At 42.7% G+C, this 22,390-nt stretch overlaps 1 protein-coding gene across 1 annotated transcript in view; it reads left to right on the top strand.

The window, feature by feature from the left end:
* Positions 1-10,858: 10,858 nt before the first annotated feature.
* Positions 10,859-22,390, top strand: part of TRPC5 (transient receptor potential cation channel subfamily C member 5) — a 364,061-nt gene continuing 352,529 nt past the window's right edge. The window contains exon 1 of the mRNA XM_058154565.1: positions 10,859-10,949. The gene's annotated coding sequence lies outside the window, so the exon portion shown is untranslated. The remainder of the gene's footprint in view (positions 10,950-22,390) is intronic.

Genomic DNA, 22,390 nt, shown 5'->3' with positions numbered 1-22,390 from the left:
TTCCTATCCTATCCCCCTTCTCTCCCTCAGGCTTGCCCCAAGGAAGCCTCCCCTATCCTATCCCTTTCTCTCCTTCAGGCTTGCCGCACAGAGGCCTCCCCTATCCTATCCCCTTCTCTACCTCAGGCTTGCCCCAGAGAAGCCTCCCCTATCCTATTCTATTCCTTTCTCTCCCTCAGGCTTGCTGCACAGGAACCTCCCCTATCTTATCCCCCTCTCTCCCTCAGCCTTACTCTGTAGTACCCTCAGTTTGAGGTACTTAGTTGATAGATACACCAGATCACCTACCCTAAAGTGTCTATTCAAAACTCAAGAAAGAAAAACCCCAACTCAATTGTTTGTAGAGAAAGGTACTTTTACTGAATATGAACTGAATGCATCACAAGGAAAGCAAGCTCTGAGCCAATAGGTGTGGTTTACACATAGAAGTTCTAACATTACCCCTCCTCCCCCCATAGTCCAGGCAGTCTGGTCCAATCCACCTTCTTCTCAGGTGTCACGTGAGGAACATCTTCAGATGGCTTCATCTCTCTGGTATGGTTAGCTGTGAGTGTTATCAGCCTGCCTTCTAGCCAATGAATACATTCGAATAACCCCATGCACTATAAGTTTCGTTTCTGAATATAGGTTTCGATTCTCTCCCCACCCTCCATTTTATGACAGCCAAAGCAACTAGATCGGGGATATATTACCTGCTACAATTGAACAGCAATAAAAGACAGCAATAAAGCAATTAACTTGTAGTAATAAAACAATAAATGCAGCATGTGGAGGCTGACATTCGGCCCTCCTGCAGAAAGGACATTAGTCCTAAAAAAGAAAACACAGATTAATCAAGGTTTATCAGGATATTTCTCATAGAATAGTTTCAATTTCTTAGGGGCTCTTACATCCTCTTTATTCGCCCATTCAGCCTGCGACAAGGGAAATGTTTCCAAGCCACAAGGTACTGCACTTTACCTCTATGCCTTCTAGAGTCCAGAATCTCTTCAAAATGTTGTTCCCCGTCAATGAAAATTGGTATGCGTGGGTTGGTTGGTACTGATTTGGAGGAAGGATGTATGTTCAGGTTTTAATAAGCTAACATGGAATACAAGGTGAATTCTCCACAATGGTTTTGGTAATTCTAATTGTACGGTGATTGAATTTATTACTTGCACAATGGGGAAAGGACCGACATACTTAGGACCAAGTTTCTTAGATTTTTGAATAGTCTGCAAGTAATTGCTTGCATTGCTGTTTATGTCCCACCACAAGCCTGTGTAAACGAGGCATTACGAACTCTAGCTGACCAAATCATGGAGGCTGAAGCCAAACACCCTGATTCACTGGCCATTGTTTTGGGAGATCTAAACAAGGCAAACTTAAGGAAAGAACTACCAAAATACTTTCAGCATGTCAATTGTCCCACCAGAGGCAAGAATACTCTAGACCACTGCTACACAACACTAAAAGATGCCTATCGGTCTTTACCACGTGCAGCTGTAGGACACTCTGATCATTGCATGATTCACCTTGTACCTGCTTACAGGCAAAGACTTAAAGCCACAAAACCAATAATTAAATCAGTGAAAACCTGGACGGAGGAATCAGAATTAAAGCTACAGGCATGTTTTGACTGCACTGATTGGAATATTTTTAAAGATACCTCTGCAGACCTGGATGAACTCACAGATACTGTAACATCATATGTCAGCTTCTGTGAAGACCTATGTGTACCTACAAGGAACTTGAATACACAGTAATAACAAACCTTGGTTTACACCTAAACTTAAGCAGCTACGACATTCCAAAGAGGAAGCCTACAGAAAAGGTGATAAAATGCTGTACAATCAGGCCAGAAATGCACTAACAAGGGAGATAAGAGCAGCAAAAAGAAGCTACTCTGAAAAGCTAAAGAATCAATTTTCAGCAAATGAACCAGCAAACATGTGGAAAACTCTTAAAAATATCACTGGCTATGGCAAACCTCCTTCCCAGGCTGAAGGTAATCAACAACTGGCAGATGACCTGAATGAGTTTTACTGCAGGTTTGAAAGGAAACTACAGCCACCTATCTCCACAACCCCCATCTCAGACACACCAACAACAGCCAAGCCTCCTACAACTGACCCCATTTCATTGGGTTCACAACCCCTAGTGATCACAGAAAAGGAAGTGCAGGACCTATTTCACAGACAAAAGCCAGGAAAAGCTCCAGGCCCAGACAAGATAACTCCTTCTTGCTTAAAAGTCTGTGCTGACCAATTGGCCCCAGGGGTTTTGGAGGAGGGGGAAAAAAAGGGGGAAAAATGTTTTTGTTTTTTTTAAAACTCTTTCAATAAAAAAAAAAACAGGATTTGAAATTGTAAAAAAGGTTAAATATTTAGGAGTCTTTCTTACTTCATCAAACGTAAAATTGTATAAGAATAATTATGATGTGTTATGGAAAAAAATTCAGAAGGAAATGAATACTTGGAAAAAATTACAATTATCTTTGTTGGGGAGAATAGCAGCTATAAAAATGAATGTTTTGCCTAAATTCTTGTTCTTGTTTCAGATGATACCAATAATTAAGAAAGACAAAAATTTGGAAGAATGGCAGATTGGAATTAATAAATTTATATGGGAAGGGAAAAAAGCGAGAGTCAAAATGAAAATAATGCAAGATACATGGGAAAGAGGAGGATTAAAAATGCCTAATTTAAAACTGTATTATGAAGCAGTTGTTCTTTCGGTAATAAGTGATTGGTTTAATTTGACGGAGGAAAGGATTTTGAATATAGAAGGTTATGATTTATTATATGGTTGGCATGCATATTTATTGTATGATAAGAAAGTAGATAAAGCTTTTAAGAATCATGTGTTGAGAATTTCTCTTCTGCGTGTCTGGAAAAAATATTATTATAAGTTAAATTATAAAATTCCCATATGGGCAAGTCCTCGGCACGCAGTAGAGAATATAAATATAGAACAGGAACAAGAAATGATTACTTATAAAGATCTTTCATATAATGAGAGGGGAAATTTACAACTAAAATCTTTGGAGACATTAAAAGAAGAAGGGAGGAATTATACTTGGTTTCAATATGGACAGTTAAAGGCTAGATGGAAAGAAGATCAGAAAATTGGTGTTATTCAAAATGAAGAAAATTTGGTTAAACAAATTAGAAATCAAACCCAGGGACATATAAAGAGATTGTATAATGTGTTGATAGAAATAGATTCTGAAAGAGATTTAATAAAGGATTGTATGATAAAATGGGCACAGAATATTCAGGAACCAATAATGTTGGAAACATGGGGAAAAAATTGGGTTAGAAATGTTAAATTTACGCAAGCGCAGAATTTAAGGGAAAATTTTTATAAGATGTTTTATAGATGGCATTTAGATCCTAAGAAATTATCATGTATGTATCCAGATATGCAAGCGAAATGTTGGAGATGTAATTGTGATGATGCTACATATTTTCATGTATAGTGGACTTGTAAGAAAATTAAGTCTTTCTGGATAAGAATCTGGTGGATTATGCAGAATGTTCTGAAGAAGAAGATAAAGTTCCTACCAAAATTTTTTCTTTTGGGAATAACAACGGACTTTACAGTGATTGAGACTAAGTTGATTTTGAACTTAATAACAGCAGCAAGACTGTTGATTGGACAATATTGGAAGAAAAAAGAATTACCCACAATAGAAGAATGGATATTGAAAGTTTCCAATTTGGCTGAGATGGCTAAAATCTCAGCCTTCTTGAAAGACAGTACTCAAGAAAAATATTTAAATGAATGGAAGAATTGGATTGATTATATTCAAAATAGATATCAGATTAAGAAATTTCAGATTGCCTTTGAATGAAGGATGTTGTTTTTGATTTTAATGGAAGAAGTCAGGTTATGTGAGAGAGAAGGATTATAATTGTGTTAGATTTTAAAAATTTAATGTATGACTGTTTGTTTAATGAACTATACCTTGTGTTTGCTCCGGGAAGTCGGGAGGGGGAGGGGGTTTTTGGAGGGAGGGGGGAAAATGGGGGAGGGGGAAAATTTAATTGTTGTTGTAAAACTTTTTCAATTAAAAAAATAAAAATAAAATAAATTTGTTCCGGTGTGCAATGCTCTATAGCGTCGTTTTGATGGTAGGAGTTGAAACAGTTTATGTCCAGGATGTGAGGGATCTGTAAATATTTTCACAGCCCTCTTCTTGATTCGTGCAGTATACAGGTCTTCAATGGAAGGCAGGTTGGTAGCAATTATTTTTCTGCAGTTCTACTTATCCTCTGAAGTCTGTGTCTTTCTTGTTGGGTTGCAGAACCAAACCAGACAGTTATAGAGGTGCAAATGACAGACTCAATAATTTCTCTGTAGAATTGGATCAGTAGCTCCTTGGGCAGTTTGAGCTTACTGAGTTGGCGCAGAAAGAACAGTCTTTGTTGTCCTTTTTTGATGATGTTTTTGATGTTAACTGTCCATTTTAGATCTTGCGATATGATAGAACCTAGAAATTTGAAGGTTTCTACTGTTGATACTGTGTTGTCAAGTATTGTGAGAGGTGGAAGTATGGAAGGGTTTCTCCTAAAGTCTACCACCATTTCTACAGTTTTGAGTGTGTTCAGTTCCAGATTGTTACGGTCGCACCACAAGGCTAGTCATTCGACCTCACGTCTATATGCAGATTCGTCATTGTCTCGAATGAGACCAATCACTGTTGTGTCATCTGCGAACTTCAGTAGTTTAACAGATGGATCGTTGGAGATGCAGTCATTGGTATACAGAGAGAAGAGAAGTGGGGAGAGCACACAGCCTTGGGGGGCCCCTGTGCTAATTGTACAGGTATCTGAAGTGATCCTGCTTAGCTTTACCTGCTGCTTCCTGTTTGTTAGGAAGCTTGTGATCCACTTACAAGTCTGTTCAGGTACTTGTAGCTGGTTTAGCTTAGTTAGAAGAGTGTCTGGAATGATGGTATTGAATACTGAACTAAAGTCTACAAAGAGGACCCTTACATCGGTCTCTGGAGATTCAAGATGTTGTAAGATATAGTGCAGAGCCATATTAACAGCATCATCTCTTGATCTATTTGCTCGGTATGCAAATTGCAAGGAGTCTAACAGCGGATCTGTGATGGTTTTCAAGTGGGAAAGCACTAGCCTTTCAAAGGCTTTCATGACTACAGATGTTAAAGCAACTGGTCTGTAGTCATTCAGTTCCTTGATAGTGGGCTTCTTCGGCACTGGGATGATGGTAGAGTGTTTGAAGCAAGAAGGAACATAGCACATCTCTAGTGATTTATTGAAGAGATGGGTGAAGATGGGGGCCAATTGGTCACCACAGACTTTTAAGCAAGAAGGAGTTATCTTGTCTGGGCCTGGAGCTTTTCCTGGCTTTTGTCTGTGAAATAGGTCCTGCACTGCCTTTTCTGTGATCACTAGAGGTTGTGAACCCAATGGGAAGGGGTCAGTTGTAGGAGGCTTGGCTGTTGTTGGTGTGTCTGAGATGGGGTTATGGAGATAGGTGGCTGTAGTTTCCTTTCAAACCTGCAGTAAAACACGTTCAGGTCATCTGCCAGTTGTTGATTTCTTTCAGCCTGGGAGGGAGGTTTGCCATAGCCGGTGATATTTTTAAGTTTTCCACATATAGCACTCTAAACTCAGTGACAGATTTCATTATATTCCATACTTTCAAAAAGCCTCAAGAGTTTGTTATACTTTTTTCAATGAGGATCCTTTCCAGAGAAGTTATAGTACCTTTTTACATGGCATGGGTGAGGCATTCAGTTCTAGTCACCACAATACAAAGTAGATGCTAAAACTCCTGAAAGAGTGCAGAGAAGAGCAATAAAGGAGATAAAGCATTTTATAATTTTTATTGAAGACATTTTTTAACAAAATAAAAACAATAAAATAATAAAGAAAAAATAGTAAATAGTAAAAAAAAAATAGAAAAAAGAAGCCGAAAGGATAAGAAAAATTATATAAAAGCTGCTTTCGATCTTGACAGTTGTTATAGTGACATTTATAGTTTGTCCTCTCTTTCTAAAGTTGCATCACAATTTCTTCTTTCCATAAGCATCCTTTTCCAATCTTCAAACCCATCAATCACAAGTTCATTTTTCTCTTTTCTCAGCAAAAGTCCATATGGGGTTTCCAGTATGATAAACATAAACTGTTGATCTTTCTCCAATCAGACAAATTAATTTTGACATTTCCCTCAATGCAAAACCATTTCATCAATAGAGGATCTGACTGAGGAACAGGTCAAGCTAACTCTGTCCTTTGCCGCATTGTTTTCTTTTTAGAAGATGGACGGGTGGATGGATGGATGATGAGCCATCAAGTCATTTTTGATAATAAGCTTCAACTTCTAGTAATATAAAATGAATGTGCTATAGGTAGTCCTCGACTTCAAGCCCAAAATTTCTGTTGCTAGGTGAGGCATTTGTTAAGTGGGTTTTGCCCCATTTTACAACCTTTCTTGCTACAGTTGTTAAGTAAATAAATGCACTTGTTAAATTAGTAATACGGTTGTTAAATGAATCTGGCTTACCCATTGATTGTCAGAAGGTTGTAAAAGATGATCACATGACCCCAGGACACTGCAACCATTATGAATCTGAGTCAGTTGCAAGCATACAATTTTTTTTTTTTAATTTATATCCCGCCCTTCTCCGAAGACTCAGGGCGGCTTACATTGTGTTAAGCAATAGTCTCATCCATTTGTATATTATATACAAAGTCAACTTTTATTGCCCCCAACAATCTGGGTCCTCATTTTACCTACCTTATAAAGGATGGAAGGCTGAGTCAATCTTGGGCCTGGTGGGACTTGAACTTGCAGTAATTGCAAGCAGCTGTGTTAATAACAGACTGCATTAGTCTGTTGAGCCACCAGAGGCCCTAATTTTGATCACATGACTATAGGGATGCTGAAGTGGCCATGGGAAAAACAGTCATAAGTCACTTTTTTCAATGATGTTGTAACTTTGAGTGGTCAATAAATGAATAGTTGTAAGTCAAGGACTACCTGCACATGTTCCTGTAAGTAAGGAATATCTTCTAATTCCGGAAGGTTTTGCTTGGCATTGGTTCTCCTGATTTATTTGCATTATTTCTATACTGCCTGATTAAGTCAATTCTGAGTGGTATACCATAAAACCCTCAGCAAAAGTCAACCTTTAAAAAGAACAACTGCCCCCAAACTCACAATTAAATAATGCAGCACAATTCAACAACAATAACAATAGCCAGATTTTCCTTTCCAGGAGCTGAAAGCAGAGCAAAGAGTACACGTGTACCTCAGGAATCAATATATTCTGCAGTGTTGGGATTACCTATCAGGTGCAAGGAATCAGAACAACTGAGCTGACCAGAATTACTCCTTTTATGTACACTGAGACCTTCTGCACCAAGACAAATTCCTTGTGTGTCCAATCACACTTGGCCAATAAAAAATTCTATTCTATTCTATTTTATTGTTGCCGCTTATTTACAGGAATCTCACCAGGCTCACTACATTCTTTTGAGAATAGCCATATTTTTGTAAACCTCCCAGAGTCACCAAGAGGCAATGGACAGCCATGCAAATTTGAATGAATGAATGAATGAATAATTGAGCCTTGTTGGCACAGTGGTTAAAGTGCAATATTTCAGGCAAACTCTGCCCACAGCCTGGAATTCAATCCTGATGGGCTCAAGGTTGACTCAGCCTTCCATCCTTCCGAGATTGGTAAAATAAGGAGCCAGATTGTTCAGGGCAATATACAAATAATGCTTTCATTGTAAACCACCAAGAGAACACTGTAAATCGCTATGGGGCAGTATAGAAGCCTAAATGCAATTGCTATTGCTAAATAAATAAAGGCTTCAGAAATTCCAGAGGTTCTTTGGCCTCTATCACTTCCTCCTCTTTAAGGACTCCAAGCCAGTCTTTTCACTCTCCATGTCTCCCACCCCCGACTTTAGCTGGAAATTCCACTACATTGCTCCTGAGAAAGTGGCATTTTGGTTCATGCACTTCTCAGAGTGGTGGGACCTTGAGCAGACCCTCTCTGGATGCCCATACAGGATGAAGAGAAACCTCCTGAATCAGACAGGTTTGACTTCTGTTTCTCAGCCTTGCACTGATTGGTAGAGCAACTGTCTCTTTAGCAGGAATTCTCACTCTGCCAGAAGAAAGGCGGGCATCTGATTCCCACTGTAAAATTCATGAAGGGTTGTATATCTTTATCAAAGCTATTGAGAGGCCCAGAGGAAGGATTTAATTATGCTTTCCCCTCCCCTCTTTTCCCTCACTGCTTCCCATGTGAAAGTCATTTTTCCCCTTTGGTCAATTAATATCCATGGTTGAGCAAATGGGAATAAATAGAGAAACCTCAGATATTCAAATAGCTGTTGAGATTTTAGCAGATGTGCTTGACTGCCTCGAATGAAAAGTGTAGATTCACCTAATCATTTAAAATACAGTAATGAGTATTTTTCAGTATGAAACCCTTCATAGGGCTACAGCTTTCTTTCCCTTCTATGGGGATGTATATTTTTATGGGTAAGCTGTACTGCGGAGTCCTTGATGCTCTCTCAGCTTGATGATTTGCTAACAGATGTTTCATTTTTTTAAGATGTTAAGCAGCTGTTTAACACCGGACAAACAACCAAAGAGAAAACAATATCCTAAAGAAAGAACTGCCAAGAAGAAAACCACATCCCCACGAAGACTGGCAGGGCAAGCTATTGCATATAAACAGAGCAAATCCCACCTGCACTGATGATGTTACCTAGCTAGGTAACAAACGTCTGTAAGCAAACAGCCAAGCTCAGGAGCATCAAGGACTCCACATTCAACCCTGAGCTACAAAGGTTCTCCACTATTGCATACCTATATATGTATAGTTGTGTGAAAGATGACTGGTAGGCATCTAGGATAGATGGTAGACAATTGTTCTAATCTGTTCTTCATAAAAAAAAACAACTATGTAAGACTTCTGAAGTGTTTTCATTTAGAAGTTCTAAATGAGAACACTTGAGGAGTCTTACATAGTTCATCTGCCTGTTTTCTTCCACCTTCTTTCAATTTTTTTTTGGTTTGCCTTCTGTAACTTTTGCTGAGATGGGTTCTGATAGATTCTTTTCCCTTTCATGAGACAAATATATTCAGTAAAAACAATACAGATGTCAGATAGCATATCTTTGCTTGCCATTACACATATTCTAATGAAAGGGAAATTCTCCCTTGTACTGTGTAAATGAAATCACTGTCTTTTAAATACTGATTTTACATTTTGAGAAGGAAAGGAGGAAGGAAGGAGAAATGAAAGAAGGAAGGAAGGAAAGACGGGAGGGAGGGAGAGGAAGGAAGGAAACAAGGAAGGAAGGAAACAAGGAAGAAAGGAAGGAAGAAGGAAGGAAGAGGGGAGGAAAACAAGAAGGGAAGGAGGGAGGGAGAGAAAGGTAGAAAGGCGGGAAGGGAAGGGAAGGGAGGAAGGAAGGAAGGAAGGAAGGAATAGAAGAGAAGAGAAGAGAAAAGAAAAGAAGAGAAGAGAAAGAGAAGAGAATTTTTATTGGCCAAGTGTGACTGGACACACAAGGAATTTGTCTTGGTGCATATGCTCTCAGCGTAAGTAAAAGAAAAGATATGTTCATCAAGAATTCTAAGGTACAACACAATGATAGTCATAGGGTACAAATAAGTAATCAGGAAACAATCAATGTTAATATAAATGGTAAGGATACAAGCAACGAAGTTACAGTCATAGTCATAAGTAGAAGAAGATGGGTGACGGGAACGATGAGAAGATTAATAGTAGTGCAGATTCAATACATAGTTTGACAGCGTTGAGGGAATTATTTGTTTAGCAGAGTGATGGCATTCAGGAAGAAACTGTTCTTGTGTCTAGATGTTCTGTGTGCAGTGCTCTATATCGTCGTTTTGAGGGTAGGAATTGAAACAGTTTATGTCCAGGATGCGAGGGGTCTGTAAATATTTTCACGGCCCTCTTTTTGACTCGTGCAGTATACAGGCCCTCAATGGAAGGCAGGTTGGTAGCAATTGTTTTTTTTCCTGCAGTTCTAATTATCCTCTGAAGTCTGTGTCTGTCTTGTTGGGTTGCAGAGCCAAACCAGACAGTTATAGAGGTGCAGATGACAGACTCAATAATTCCTCTGTAGAACTGTAGAAGGAAGGAAGGAAGGAAGGAGGAAGGAAGGAAGGAAGAGTGTAGTTACCAGAAACCATAGGAAACTATCCCCTAGTCCCGTTTTCCCCCTTTCCCTGGTGGGAGGGAAGAAGGACCCCCAACTTCAGCTTGGGAAGACCGACTGGAAAGCAGGTGGGGAAGCGGGTGCCTCTACCGGGGGAAGGTGGAGAAGGAGCTGACGTCGTAGCGGCTGAACTAGCCCATCAGTCCCCCGCGGCTGGCCGGCCACTTTCGCGACTCTTGCGCTCTGCACGCAGAGGCCTTGTGGACGGCTGGGCGGGGGGCCGGAGGGGAGGCGAGTGGCGCGCAACGGCTTCCCCGCGGTCTGCCCACCCTCGACCCCGAACCTCCGAAGCGTGGCAGCGGAGGAGGCGGCGGCGGCGACAGCTGGATATGTAGCCAATCCCGAGAGCAAAAGCTGCTAGCCTGCCTCCCCCTCCGTGGCTCCCCCAATCCCTCCCCCCGCCCCGCACTCGTCTGCCCCGTGGATCCGCGTAGCTCCAGCACCGGCTTCGCTAAGGGAGACGCGACGCTCTTCGCCTCGCGGTGGGCGGATGGGCAAGTTTAGCCCCCGCCTCAAGAATCTCATGGAAGAAGACGCCGCGGGGAGATCTTCCCAGAACGCCGCCCCGCCGCCCCGCTTTCTCCGGTAGCCTCGGCGCCTGAATTGTGGTGAAAGGGAGGAAGATGATGGTTCGCGCCCCATTGTTTTTCCTTCCTCCGCACAAGGGCAGCGGAACCTGTGGACGATCCGGATGAGGTAGAACCCCGAGTGTCACTCGCTTAGGTGAGTTGGGGGTTGACGCCGTTACCTGGGCTAGAAGCTTTCCTGTTCTGCACGCTCCTCCGAAATGCGGGAGGGGGGGAGCTCCAGATGCTGCGGGATGGGCAGAGATGCGTGTCTCTTGTTTACGGGGTTCAGGCATGCGAGGAATTATTGGGTTCAGACGTGCAAGGGCTCGTTGTGGTGTCTTTCAAATGCAACGGGGGTCTTCTTAGGGGTGGGAGGAAAGAGGTCGTTGCAATGAACGAGAAATGGACTGAGGGCTCAGTTACACTCAAGAGGGGATCCCCAGTCTCATCCCTCCCTACCTGAACCCCAAATTCACATCTCTCCTACATCTCTCCCTCCCGCTTCTCGCCCAGAGAATTAAGGGATGGAGGCGAAAATAGACAAGCATTTCTTAAGCTTACATGCACTCTATGATGTACCGTCTTGACTTCGTGCAATTTACTCGCGAGGAATACTGTAAAAGCTGAAGGTTGCAATCTGACATGTTTCCTCTGGGCTAAATCCCATTGAACTTAATGGGATTTACTTTGAAATAGGAGTACATTTCTGCTCTGGCGTCTTCCTTAAGTTCCTTGTGGAAGACAGTCATACTGCCATGGCACAAATTGGGGTAAAAGCCCTGAACCACCCCCCCCAACAGAATGAACAGAAGAATTTCAGGGGGCTAAAAAAACAACAACAACCTCAGACTCCTCAGAAGTCCTGAATGCAAAATCACAACGTTTGCAGAATGCAAAACACCAGTTTCTGACAGTTATTCTGCAAATTCAAGAGATACCAGGATAATCATCCTGCAAACTGTGCAGAAGCCTTTAGAAAACCTACTTGCCTTGAAAGGCTGTTTAAGGTAAGGAACAAGGCTGGTTGCCTTTCTGAATTCTCTGAGCCTCACGAAGACTTCTGCTGCAAATTTGCTTCCTTGTTCAATGATGTGCTTTGATTGCTTCTTGTCAGGTTTTTTTAAAATTTGCATTTATATCCCGCCCTTCTCCGAAGACTCAGGGCGGCTTACACTATGTTAGCAATAGTCTTCATTCTATTTGTATATTTATATACAGAGTCAACTTATTGCCCCCAACAATCTGGGTCCTCATTTTACCTACCTTATAAAGGATAGAAGGCTGAGTCAACCTTGGGCCTGGTGGGACTAGAACCTGCAGTAATTGCAGGCAGCTGCTGTTAATAACAGACCGTATTAGCAGCCTGAGCCACAGAGGCTCAGATTTGATCTCTGCTTCCAAGAATTAGCATTACTTCAGTCAATCTTGCTTAATGTTACCCTCATTCCCAGAAATATCAATTCACGTCTCTCACTTCAGAGAGTACTGTCTCATCTCTCTCTCTCTCATCCATTTATGCATGCATGAATCTTTCCATCCATTCAGTTACATACTATCTTTTATCCATCCATCTCTCTATCCTGGCTATGTGGGCAGTTATATATTGAAACTGCACTTGGAAGGATGGGAAAGCCAAATACCTTAGGAGGCCTTATCTTGAAACCTTTAAAGATGCCAGCTCATTTAGATTTTATGACTGGAACTTGTCTGCCTTGGGAGGAAGAAGCAGGTCTTAACTAAAAGTCACTCCATTAATTTTAGTGGGCTTGATTTCTGTTGAGTACAGGATGGCTTTGATCACAGATCTTTTGCACACATTTTTAATTCTTAACAATTTTTTATTGTTAACCTCAAGTACAAGAAGATGGATACATTCTTTGGAGAAAGAGATGGGGAAGAAGAAATTTCTCTCTCTTTCTCTCCCTCTTTCTCTCCCTTTCTCTCCCTTCCCCTCTTTCCCCCTCCCTCCCCCTTTTTTCTTTCTCTTTCTCCCCTCCCCCTCTCTCATTCCTCCCTCCCTCTCTCCCTCTCTCCCTTTCTCTTTCTTTTCCTTCCTTCCTTCCTTCCTTCCTTCCTTCCTTCCTTCCTTCCTCTCTCTCTCTCTCTCCCCCTCCCTCCCTCCCTCCCTCCCTCCTTCCTTCCTTCCTTGAGGAGAATTGAGAAGTCACAGTGTGGCTGTATGTGTGCAAGTGTTTCTCATTTTTGTGCTGCTTTTTTGTTGAGGGACTGTATAGGTGCATGAGAGACAGAAATGCATGCACATACATGCACAAAAGCATAAACTGTGATGCCTCCAGAAGCCTTTAATACTTTCCACTGGATAAATTTAATGCTGTCCACCAGAAATAATTTCCCCCCTTTTTACCGAAGTGCTTTTTTGCTTAGCTATTTGCCAGATCTCCTGGCATTTTAAAATACACACATACCACCTCAGCGTTGCTCACCTCTCTTTGATAGGAATGTGCTCAGAATTTTATTGCGGCTCTCTGGAGGCTCACCAATTTCTGGGCATCTGCACAATTTGCTCCTGTTTAGCCTTATGGACCTTTCCAGAGGTTGAAAGCACTCCTCCCAGGACCTCTATGCATTCTCAAGATCATAACACATCTGCTTGCTTACCAGATAGGTCTGGAATGAATTGTTTTCTTTGATTAGATCCTCTCTGCCTGTTTCTACAGTGGCCACCAAATTACTTTTGCTTAAGTGCCTCTCAGCTGGCCAGAGCAGCAGGAATCCAAATAAAATGCTCCATCAGGTGAAACTTAAATATAACTTGTTTCAAGACATAACTGAACAGCTGAGGTGGGATGCTAAGCTTTGCTCTTGCTCAGCTAGCTTTAATGTAGCAAGATTGAGATTTTTCCAGATTTCCTGTGAGTAAACCTTGCACGTTTCTTGCCTCTTTCCTTTCTTTCCCTTTTTCTTGCCTTATTCTTAAGAGGAAAAGCTGTAGGAATTTAAATTATTCTTCTTGGTGATCTCAAGCTGCGCCTATGAAGAAGCTAATGCGCCTTCAATATCATTCTACACAAAAGGGGCTTATGAGACACAACCTTCCTTTTGCTGTGGGAAAGACCCAATAAAAGTTTTGAAATTTAGCTTTATCCAAACAAAACAGGATTCAGTAAGTGAGCAAGACAAGCTTGCTTTTTCTCCCTGTGAGTTCTGTTGAACTGAAAGCTATGAAGCCGTTAAGTAGAAGCAGGCTGGGCATTTTTCTTTTAACTCATCCAGTGAACATAAAACACCTCTATATATGGAGTGAAAATATTGTCTGTTGACCCAGATACCAGCACTAGTTATTCTTTGGTTTATCATTCTATTTTTCTGGTGTGTTTTATTAGCTTCTTTCCTGTCTATCAGGAAATGCATGAGTAAGTTTGGATTATGGACCTCACCATTTGTGTGGCATCCAAACATGTGCAGAGTTGCAGGCATGGACACATAAGCTTAGTGCTGATTTTTTTGGGGGAGGGAGCATGGAGAAGGTGCACCCTGGATGATTATAAGAAATCCTGTAATTGTGATGTATCAGAAGCATAAGCTGAATATTGAGAGAATTGTTGAACGTTTGTTCCTAGAAATTTTATGGGGCAACTGTCTTTAACTACGAGGCCCTTGGACTCTTGGTTAGTAGGATGCTGACCATAAAATGGACAAACTTCCCTTCCCAGATCAGACTAGGTTTTTATCTTTAAATCTTAGAATTGTGATGGGTTTGTAAAAGACATTCCAAACGTTATTAATTAGGGAAGGAAAATAAAAGTTTAAATCTTGCTGTTTTAGTGGGCTTTTTCTCTTACTTTGGGCAAAACCAGCAAAACCTTTAGCATCAATAAAGGAGAGTGTAATGTATTTGAATTTCAGGAGGGAAATTCGGGTGGGAAATTGCACGTTGCTGATTGGCTGATGCCTCAGCCAAAATACTATTTAAAGAGGGGTTTTGCCTGTTGGTTTTTGCTGGGATCACAATAAACCAAAGAGCTGTTGTCACTTGTGTCGTCTCCTGTCCCTTCATTGCCCGAACATAACATTGGCGACGAGGGTGGGATATTGAAGGCAGTAAGACGAGGAAAAGAGCTGAAGGAGCAACGTAAATTCAAACCCAGCCAGTATCAAGTGCGGATACATAGTGATGTCTAGCTATACGCCGCCAGCGCCATTCGACCCAGCCAAGGAGAAATGGAGACAATACATGGCTCGTTTCAAGTGTTTCCTCGAAGCGAACGAACTGCAACGAGTATCGGATAATCGGAAGCGCGCTTACTTCCTGAGCCACTGCGGGCCAGAAGTCTTCGACACCGCCGAATCGCTGTCGGAACCAACTCCGGTACAGTCGGTGCCATGGCAAACGTTACAGAAAACGCTACGAGCACACTATGCACTGGTACCATCAAAGTTTGTACAACGGTTCGAGCTGAGGCAAAGAGTTCAGCGAGAGGGCGAATCGATAAGCGTGTACATGGCCGCATTGAGGAAAGCCGCAAACCACTGTGAGTATAGAGACTTGGAGGACTCCTTGTTAGAACAACTCATTTGTGGGGTCAGGGACATCCGACTACAGAGGCGGCTGCTGTCGAAAAGCAACCTAACCCTGTCGATAGCCCTGGATGAGGCCAGGGTGCACGAGATGTCCACCAAAGCGGCGGAAACCTTACAAAAGCCAAACACGCCAAGTGCCGCGGCAAAAGTAACGCCAGTCCACAGCGAAGAAATCCAGGCCAAATCGGACGGTGAAGAAGAGGAAGAGGTTTTCCACACCGGGCGGCCGAAGAGAGGCGACCGGGACGAGTGCGTGAGTTGCGGAGGCCAACACCAACGACAGAATTGCAGGTTCAAGGACGCAATTTGTCAGCAATGTGAAAAGAAAGGACACATAGCTCAGGCCTGCCGAGCTTCTCAACCTTCCCGCCCAAAATTCAAACCGGCCAATCAACAGGGCTCCGGATCCGTGAAGCGGCCAGGGATTGGCCAGTTCAAAAAGGGTGTGAAGTTGAATCAGACCACTGTGAGAGTGGGCCACGCATCGACACAACTAGAAAAGAAAATATTCACCAAGACATACATCGAAGGGGTGCAGTGTAAAATGGAGGTGGACACCGGCTCATCAATTACGATTATGTCTTGGGGCACAATCGAAACGCCAACTGCAACCCCAAAAGCTGAGAGTGCAAGACTACCAGGGAAACCGGATCCCTGTTCGAGGAGTCACGACCGTCAGAGTGAAATATGAACAATTCAAGAAAACCCTGCCGATCACCATCGTAGATGGAAAACTTCCCAGCTTGCTAGGTCTGGACTGGTTCAGAGCCTTGGGAATGGAAGTGACCGGGGTTCACAGATGCGGAGTCAACTTGAGGGATGAATTATTGAAAGAATTCGAGGACGTTTTCCAAGAATGCCTGGGCAAGTACGTGGGGACCCCTATTTCATTCAATTTGAACCCCCAGGTGGCTCCCATTAGATTAAAAGCTAGGAGGGTCCCGTTTGCCCTCAAACCCAAGATTGACAGGGAACTAGACAAATTAGTAAGCCAGGGAATACTAGTCCCCGTCGACCATGCAAAATGGGAGACACCAATTGTGACCCCAATCAAATCGGATGGATCAGTCCGAATTTGTGCTGACTATAAGGCAACGGTCAACAAAGCATTGCAAAAGAGTGCTTACCCCGTTCCCGTAGTGCAACATTTGTTGCACTTGTTAGGACAGGGCCAAGTTTTCGCCAAACTCGATCTGGCCCAAGCCTACCAACAATTACCAGTTGACGGCGAAACGGCCGAAGCGCAGATGATTGTCACACATTGGGGCGCTTTTAAATGCACTTGACTTCAATTCGGAGTTAGTGTAGCCCCCGGGTTATTCCAAAACCTAATGGAACGACTCTTACAAGGTCTACTGGGAGTAGTCCCATATTTCGACGATGTACTGGTATCGGCAGAAAACTTAGAAGAATTAGGGGTCAAATTGCGGAAGGTTTTGGGCATTTTCAGGTCTGCGGGACTTAAGGTTAAACTCAACAAATGCCAGATAGGAGTTGTATCTGTAGAATTCTTGGGTTAACGGATAGATAAGGAAGGCATCCACCCAACTGAGCAAAGTGCGAGCCATTAGAAAGGCCCCAACCCCAAAAACCAAAACAGAATTACAAGCATTCTTGGGGCTTGTAAACTTCTATGTGGTATTTTTAAAAAATAAGACAACGGTAGGCGAACCGCTACATAAACTGCTAGCGAAAAAATCTGTCTGGACTTGGGGCAGGGTTGAGGCTAAGGCATTTGAAGGTGTTAAGAACCTCTTATCTAGCGATAGCCTTCTAATCCAGTACAATGGGACATTGCCATTAGTATTAGTTTGTGATGCATCACCCTACGGGGTAGGGGCTGTCCTCAGCCACAGGTTACCGAATGGTTCAGAAGCCCCTGTCGCATATTTTTCCCGCACAATGTCTGCAGTGGAAAGGAACTATAGCCAACTAGACCGAGAAGCCCTGGCTACAGTCTCTGGGGTTAAAAAATTCCACGAATACCTGTTTGGGCGGCAATTTGAAATAATCACAGACCACAGACCTTTATTGGGACTCTTGGCAGGGGACCGTCCAACACCAGTTGCACTATCTCCCAGGCTGATCTGTTGGACTATTTTCCTGGCAGCTTATTCGTACAAACTGTCTCACCGACCGGGCAAAGATTTGGGACATGCGGACGCTTTAAGTAGATGCCCGTTGCCGGAGACGATCAAAGACCTGATCCCAGGGATGCCCGTCTTGTTAATTGACTCTTTGGACTCTGGCCCTGTCACATCTACGGAAGTGACTAGGGCATCTTACAAAGACATTGTCATAAGAACTGTGATCGGTTGGGTGCAGAGGGGATGGCCCACTGCACCGGGGGATCGTTTCAAAGAATTTACAAAAAAGCGTTTGGAACTGTCAGTACAAAGGGGTTGTCTGTTATGGGGGGATAGGGTGGTTATTCCGGAGAAATTACGAGGGCATGTGTTGGAACTATTGCATGTGGGCCACCCGGGGATTGTGAGGATGAAGAGCCTAGCGAGAAGTTACGTGTGGTGGCCACAAATGGATAAAGACATTAGAGACCGGTTAGGGAAATGCCAAGCATGTCAAGAATCAAGGCCACTACCCCCAACAGCCCCCATAAGGGATTGGGAGAAACCCCAGGGTCCTTGGTCCAGGATCCATATAGATTTTGCCGGGCCATTCCATGGGCAGACATTCTTAATTGTGATAGATGCCTATTCGAAGTGGTTAGAAATTGTACTCATGAAAACCACAACAGCGGAAGCTGTAATCGCAGTATTGAGGCACCTTTTTGTAACACACGGGTTGCCTGACACTATAGTGTCCGATAATGGCCCACAATTCACGGCCACCCAGTTTGAGGGTACTTGGCAGAGGAGGGCATCCGACATGCCCTCTCGGCGCCTTTCCACCCGGCGACGAACGGACTTGCAGAACGTTTCGTACGCAGTGCCAAGGAAGTGCTATCTAGAATTAGCCTTGGAGATTGGCAATCCAAAATTGATACCTTCCTGGCAGTCCAACATAGAACTCCTGTGTAACCACCGACCGCAGCCCATCAGAGTTACTAATGGGTAGAAGACTCTGGTGCCCCCTAGATCGGTTAAACCTAACATACTCCCCTGATGGGTACCAAAACACAACAGGGAGAACCAGGACAATGACAACAGGCGACCAGGTATGGGCACATAACTATAGTGAGGGCCCAGCGTGGCTAAAAGGGACAATTGTAGGAGTAACGGGCCCAAAGTCATACATAGTGGACATGGGGGATGGCCGAGTGTGGAGACGCCACATAGATCAATTACGAAAAAGAATACAAAACAATCCAGAAACCAAACAGCCAGACCCTGACTACCCAATATTTGAACCAACAGCTAACTCAACCCCGAGGCGATCGGAGGACTTAGCTGAGTCTGAAGAAGTCCAGCGACGCCAACCGGCTCCTCCAGAGGACAGCAGGGACGACTCTGCCAATAATCCAGGGCCGGATGGCCCAGAGGAGGAGCTGGGAGGAACAAACAGTCCCTCCGACCAGCTCGACTCACTCCCAGGGAATGAATTGCGCAGGTCAGAAAGAGTTAGGAGACGCCCTGTCTACCTGCGTGACTACGTGGAAAAATAACATGCAAATGTTATGCAAAAAACTATGTAAATATGGTACAATGTGTTCTGGGAGGGGAGGAGTGTAATGTATTTGAATTTCAGGAGGGAAATTTGGGCGGGAAATTGCACGTTGCTGATTGGCTGATGCCTCAGCCAAAATACTATTTAAAGAGGGGTTTTGCCTGTTGGTTTTTGCTGGGATCACAATAAACCAAAGAGCTGTTGTCACTTGTGTCGTCTCCTGTCCCTTCATTGCCCGAACATAACAGAGAATATTTGTATCTCAGGGCTGAAATGAATGGTGCTTAGTGCTCTCTGAGGTTGGTTGTTTTCTTGCAGGTATTTATTACCCAAACTAGGTAACATCATCAGTGCTAGAAGGGACAGCAAACCTCATTCCCTTCTAGCACTGATGATGTTACGTTGTTTGGGTAATGAAACATCTACAAAAAAACAACCAAGAGAACATCAAGGACTGCACAGTCTTCTTCCTCCTCCTTCTGGCAAATTCTTCTCCCTTCTAGCACTGATAATGTTACCTAGTTTGGGTAATGAAACATCTGCAAAAAGCAATCAAGCTCAGAGAGACCAAAGACCCCTAAAAACTTTTAGCTCCTGAGTAAGGGAGTCCATGCATGCAGTTTTCTAACAATGAATCATACTGTCCTCATTGCATTAAAAAAAAAAAAAATCCTAAAGGCTTAATTTACTTTAGAGGTGGTAATTTACTTCTCTTGGTTTGCTTTTTTTCTATTAACTTGCCAAACCAAATTAGGCTTGTGGAAAATAAAGGAAGAATCATGATGTCCCTTCAGTTTCTGAATTACTAATAGAGATTTTGTGGAAACTACCATGCAAACATAGTGATGTAAAAGATGACATAGATTAAAGAAGAGCCAACCGATAGCCAACTTTTTTCCAGTTCGAAGAAAGTTGGGTATTATTTTAGTAAGTTGCATAGCTAGGCCATTTTAATTAAATCCTTTTTTTTCTCATTCAATTGCATCCAGCTCATGCTCACAACCAATTGATTGCCCATAACTTTACACACTGTTTTTCAATCAACATCGCACCTGAGATTTTCCAAAGAGTAGCTCTGCATTAGTAGCTGCCAGTGAATTTTCTGCTAATGTCTGTATCCTTTTCTTACAGTCCCCAGTTTTACATGTTTGCTGTGGATTCTTACAGACAATAGCAATATACAAACACTTATTCTTTGGAAATAGCATGTTTCATTCATGCAGAAACAGTATAAAATTGTCCTGAGATTATCAAACTGTTTGATGCTCTCTGGAAGCCTTGAATTTAAACTTCCAAACTTTTTATCATTTTGTCACACAATAGACTGAATCTGTTTTTGAGTTGGGGACATTTTTCATTTCCATCCTTGAAGCTCATGTAATTTAATCAGCCTTGCTTGAACTACCGGTACTTTAAAAAAAAAAAGTCAGGTCTCCCATAATTTTCCAAAACCAACTTTCTGCTTTGCATTCTAGCTGCTGTAACCAGACAGTTATCATGTCCTACTTGATCCTTCTCTGTGATAAATTTGGCACAACATGTGAAGCCAGCAAAAATGGAGAGTTCATGGGACACATTAAGCTTGTTTTTGGGTGAGGCTGTTGTGTGAATCCAAACACAGTACTTTATTTCTGTAAACCAAGATTAAGTTAAATATGGCTTAGAACCTTGTATGAATATCATCAAAGATTTGGAAAGTTAACAGTTCTGGCTGGAGAAAGTACATGTGACAGCATCAGAGAAGTTTACCAAGGTGGACTATTTCAGACTGTATGGATGATTCTGTCACATTGGTTTATTAATTTGTTTAATTTATAAAGCTCCCAACTCCATAGCAATTCTGGGCAGTGTGCAATACTAAAAAGGGTATGAAACAATCTTACAAAGAAGAAAGAGGATTGGGCGAGATTCCATCAATTCTAGGAATCTTTGCAAGGCTTCCATGAGCTAACAGGCAGTATATTCAGTGTGATATGGAAATATTCTTGCCCTTTTCCACAAACTCAGTTTTCAGCATTCCGGTATCAATCATTTTGCTGCTTTCCGACAGAATTCACTGATAGCAGAGAAAGCAAAAGAGAAAGAAAATATAAAATTAGGGGATAGAGATCAAACTGGAAGATTCAGCCCAAAGGTTTGGGATGTTGTGTAAAATATTTGTAATGCCAGATTTTTTTCTTGCAGAAAATGCTGCTTCAGAGTTCATTGTAATCTACTAGCAGGAGAGGGTGTTGCATGAATCAGATGAATGCAGCTCAGAGTAAACAAACATGTAAATCATTGTGGGCTACAGAAAGAAAAGGGGGGAGGAGAGGGAGGAGGGAGGGAGAGAGAGGGAGGGAGAGAGGATGAACGAAGCTTGCAAGGATCAGCTCTGCCAAATGTCAGTCCATTTTAGAATAGCTGAGCTACTTGAAATAAAAATTAGGGTCAGATATTGTCAGTTTTAATAGCATTTGCTTGTATCTAGGAGCCTGTTCGCCAAGATTTAAGGTGAACGTTTATCATCTTCACAGATTGTACAAGCCTTTCTCTGTCCAACACTATCTGAATCACTAGATTTTGAAATCTTTTCCCTGTCCCAGGGAACAGCCTGGTCTGAGTTTGGATGGAAACTTATTCACTAATAATCATTTCTCGACTAGGAGAAACTCCAGCCCACAGGGTGCTTAGATCTGGCCCACGGGGCTGCCCTGGAAACAGTGAAGGACCAGCCTGCAGTCCCTCTGCCAGTGAAAATGGACCTTGGGAGGGCTGCAGGTGGCCCTCCCAGGCCCTGTTTTCAGCCTGGATGGCCTCCTGCAGCCCTCTGCCAGCCCACCCCGCCAAGCTGGCAAAGCAAACTAAAAGCAAAGCAAAACAAAAGGAAAAATGCATTTGCATTTGAGCATCCAAGAAGGGACCGGAAAGGAGAAAGGGAAAGAAGAAAGAAGAAAGAAAAAGAAGGGGTGATGGGAAGAGAGCAAAGAAGGAAAAAGAAGGAAAGAGGGGAAAGGAGAAGAAAGGAGAAGGAAGAAGGAAGAAGGAAGAGGGAAGGGAAAGGAAGGAAGGAAGGAAGGAAGGAAGGAAGGAAGGAAGGAAGGAAGGAAGGAAGGAAGGAAGGAAGGAAGGTCCTGCCTTAGCACTTGGCCACCAGCAGATGGCAAGGTTTCTTTGGAGGACAAGGGTTTGGCACTCTCCCTGGTCTCCTCTTCCTCGACTGGTGACAATGGATCCCCCCAACCTCACTCAATGAAATTGAGGTGGATATCCCTCTACTAAGCCATAGTGTGTAGTCCATGGTTTATTGAATAAGCCTGCTTGGGTTTATCTAATGAACTAATCCATAAATCCATAGTTTTTAAAACCACATAGCTGGCTCCTTGTCCTGCATTTTCCCAAAGCCATATTTAGGCCTGATGCAATTTTTGGACCCAATCACTTTAATAT

Source organism: Ahaetulla prasina, chromosome 11 (genome assembly GCF_028640845.1).
Source record: "Ahaetulla prasina isolate Xishuangbanna chromosome 11, ASM2864084v1, whole genome shotgun sequence".
NCBI classification, from domain to species: Eukaryota; Metazoa; Chordata; class Lepidosauria; order Squamata; family Colubridae; genus Ahaetulla; species Ahaetulla prasina.
Note: the sequence above shows the minus strand (reverse complement) of the source record. Positions and strands in the feature narration are given on the sequence as shown.